Raw genomic sequence first — 4,178 nt, 5'->3', positions numbered from 1 at the left:
ATTACCAAGGCTAGAGGCGGTATTACACGGTGTTAGCCAGATATCTCTCGAAGGCGACTAATTTTTTGTCCAGTGTGCTTATTATACACTCTGAGACAAAAAAAGACGCACCACGAAAGTATTGTGCGGATGGGACGGAAATCGGTAGATGTGGTGTACATGTACAGAAAACAAATGATCACATTTTGAAAAAGATTGGATGATTTATTGAACAGAAAGAGCTTCACGAGCTGAGCAAGTCAATAGCACGTTGTTCCACCTCTGATCCTTATGCAAGCAGTTATTCGGCTTGACACAAATTGATAGACCTGTTGGATGTCCTCCTGAGGGATATACATAGTGCGTTCCATAAGTAATGCGGCCAATTTTTTTCTGACGCAACTGTACAGCGTGTTGTAACCCGCTGGGCTAGGTGGAGGGGGGTGTTAGCTTCAAAACGCTCTTTGTCTCATTCGGCTGCGAGCTGCCGGAGAGTCAGGACGTGCGTTTCCGTCAACCCTGTTTTGAGTTTATGTAACACGGCACAATTGATCATTCTGTAAGAGCAACGGTACGCTATCAAATTTTGCGTTAAACTTGGGAAGTCCGCCACCGAAAAGTTTCCATTACTTCAGCATGCCTTTGGGACTCATTGCTTGTCCAAATCACAAGTTTTCTGATGGCACAAGTCGTTCATGGAGGGCTGAGAGGAGATCACCGACGAACCTGGCAGTGGATTGTCATCAACTGCACGAGTCGATGAAAATGTGACGCGTGTGCGCGATTGTTTGAGCTCTGACACACGGCTGAGTCTTCAATTGATAGCACAAACTTTAAACATGTAAAAAAACAACCGTTTTTCTCATTGTGACCGAAGATTTGAACATGAGAAAGGTGTGTGCCAAACTCGTCCCAAAAGTGTTGACCGACGAACACAAGTATATGCGAGTGCTTCGGTGCCGAGAAATGTTGGAAATGTATGAAAATGATCCTCATTTTTTAAATTCAATTATCACTGGTGATGAGTTGTGGATTTTTGAGTACGACCCTCAGACAGAAAGGCAGAGTTCAGAGTGGCACAAGCCATCGTCGCCCCATCCCAAGAAGGCACGCATGAGCAAGTCCAGGATCAAAACCATGCTCATTGTCTTCTTTGACGTCAGAAGCATTGTCCACCACGAATTCGTACCTACCGAGACTACAGTGAACTCAGCTTTCTACTTGGAAGCGCTCAAAAGACTGAAAAGGAGGGTCGCGCGCTGCCGAAGCGACATCAAGGACACGTGGAAAGTTCACCACGACAACGTGCCGAGTCACAGCGCCTTCACTGTCAACGACTTCCTAGCCAGGACCAAGACCACATTGGTTCCCCAGCCTCCCTACAGTCCTGCCCTGGCTCCTGCTGACTTTTCTTTGTTTCCTCAGCCAGCCGCGGTGGTCTCGCGGTTCTAGGCGCTCAGTCCGGAACCGCGCGACTGCTACGGTCGCAGGTTCGAATCCTGCCTCGAGCATGGATGTTAGTGATGTCCTTATGTTAGTTAGGTTTAAGTAGTTCTAAGTTCTAGGGGACTGATGACCACAGATGTTAAGTCCCATAGCGCTCAGAGCCATTTGTTTCCTCGGTTAAAAGGAGTCGTGAAAGGAAAACATTGGGACACGATTGAAAGCATCCAGGCGCATTTTACATCAGCTCTAAAGGACATTCCGGAAAAGGCATTCCAGGATGCCTTCCAGGCATGGGAACACAGCCTCCAGAAGTGTATCGACAAAAGAGGGTGCTGATTTGAAAATTTTTGATTATTTGTACGAATATATTCAATAAACGATTGTTTATGAATTTGCTCGCCTTGTTTATGGAACGCACCTTGAGTGCCAAGTTCTGTCTAATCGATGCGTTACACCGTCAAAATCCTGGTCGAGTTCGACGACCCAGACCGATGATGTCAACCTGTCTGTCGCTCGCCATCCGGCCTGACAACAATGAGTGTTGACTTGGGGTGCCATTTCTTTTCATACCAGCACGACTTTGGTTGTCAATTGCGGCACCCTTACAGCATAGCTGTTCGTCGACGGCCGGCCGGAGTGGCCGAGCGGTTCCACGCGCTACAGTTTGGAACCGCGCGATCGCTACGGTCGCAGGTTCGAATCCTGCCTCGGGCATGGATGTGTGATGTCCTTAGGTTACTTAGGTTTAAGTAGTTCTAAGTTCTAGGGGACTGATGACCACAGCAGTTAAGTCCCATAGTGCTCAGAGCCATTTCTTTTGTTCGTAGACGATATTCTGCGCCCCGTTTTGTTGCCCAGAATGGCAAGCCATCCTGAGCTTATTTTTCAGAAAGACAATGCTCGTCCGCACCCGTGGAGTGTTCCTACTGCTTGTCTTCGTGCTTGCCTATACCGTGGACTCTACCCAACTGAGACCGTTTGGAGCATTATAGGCAGGGCCCTCAAACCAGGTGGGGATTTTGACGATCTAATGTGCAAGTTCTACATAAAGCACTCCGTATTCTGGCCACAAGTTGAAGTGGCCCATCGGGACCATCCGACCGCCTATCATCCTCAGATGAGGATGCGGATAGGAGGGGCGTGTGGTCAGCACACCGCTCTCGCGGTCGTTATGATGGTTTTCTTTGACCGGAGCCGTTACTATTCGGTCGAGTAGCTCCTCAATTGGCATCACGAGGCTGAGTGCACCCCGAAAAATGGCAACAGCACATGGCGGCCCGGATGGTCACCCATCCAAATGGCGGCCACGCCCGACAGCGCTTAACTTCGGTGATCTGACGGGAACCGGTGTATCCACTGCGGCAAGGCCGTTGCCCCTAGTTCTACATAACGTGTCACAATATTCCTCAGGAGGTCATCCAACAACTGTACCAATCAATATCAAGCGCAATAACTGGTTGCATAACGTCCAGCGGTTGACTTGCTAAATTGTAAAGCTCTTTCCCATCTATAAACCATCCAACTTTTCTGAAATTTTACCGTCCCATTCGGATAATTCATTAGTGGTGTGACGTTTGATTTTTCGTCTTAGAGTGTAAATGAGTACTGAAATATTATTTCGTCTATATGAAGTTAAGTCTTCTGTAACAAGCCGGGACTTTACATTAAAAATGACAGAGGAAATACACCACTGGATTTCTCAAGCAGGAAGAGATTATGAACATAACATTCAACAAAAAGTTAAACATACAATGGACAAGGGAAGAGATTAAAAATTGAATTCATTGTATTCTGCGGAATAATACGAAAATTATGCAAAATTTGCCACTTTAGAATCTCCAGTGAAAACAAGTTAGTAAAATTCTCTCTAAAACTAGAAATTAACTTAGAACGTTTCATACCTGCTAAGAACACGTACAGATTTACTCGTTCAGAGAATTTTACGATATACCAGGAACAATAATTAACAGACTTAAGGGTCCGATGAACAAAGAAACATTAGGCTTCAGTTTAAGAAACGACAGCAGAGTGAAATATTGTTTTCCGGCCGCTAGACATATCACAGATACCTAGAAAAACTAACGATATATAATTTAGGAAGGACCCTGGCGACTGGTATAGAAGGAAAAAGAGTGTGGTGTGCGTACTGTAAGACCTTCGGTACACACACCATCAGATTATTTGACTTGTCGCTCTAACGAAGTAGGCGAGCGTCAGCAATATGTCTCGTGGTCTTATCGTGGCGTGTTTATCTTCTGCCGTTCGTACGAATCGTTCGGCGAGTCCATTAGCCTCAGGGTGAAATGGTGCCGTCCTGTAATGAGCAATTCCGTTCATCTGACAGAATAACTGGAATTCTTGCGACGTAAATTGTGTGCCGTTATCGGTCACTATGGTTTCTACATCTACATGACTACTCTGCAATTCACATTTAAGTGCTTGGCAGAGGGTTCATCGAACCACAATCATACTATCTCTCTACTATTCCACTCCCGAAGAGCCCGCGGGAAAAACGAACACCTAAACCTTTCTGTTCGAACTCTGATTTCTCTTATTTTATTTTGATGATCATTTCTACCTATGTAGGTTGGACTCAACAAAATATTTTCGCATTCGGAAGAGAAAATTGGTGACTGAAATTTCGTAAATAGATCTCGCCGCGACGAAAAACATCTTTGCTTTAATGACTTCCATCCCAACTCGAGTATCATATCTGCCACACTCTCTCCCCTATTACGCGATAATACAAAACG

At 45.7% G+C, this 4,178-nt stretch overlaps 1 pseudogene; it reads right to left on the bottom strand.

Moving 5' to 3' along the window:
* Nucleotides 1–2,682: 2,682 nt before the first annotated feature.
* Nucleotides 2,683–2,800, bottom strand: LOC126185615 (5S ribosomal RNA; annotated as a pseudogene).
* Nucleotides 2,801–4,178: the final 1,378 nt, after the last annotated feature.

This window comes from Schistocerca cancellata, chromosome 4 (genome assembly GCF_023864275.1).
Source record: "Schistocerca cancellata isolate TAMUIC-IGC-003103 chromosome 4, iqSchCanc2.1, whole genome shotgun sequence".
Taxonomy (NCBI): Eukaryota; Metazoa; Arthropoda; class Insecta; order Orthoptera; family Acrididae; genus Schistocerca; species Schistocerca cancellata.
Note: the sequence above shows the minus strand (reverse complement) of the source record. Positions and strands in the feature narration are given on the sequence as shown.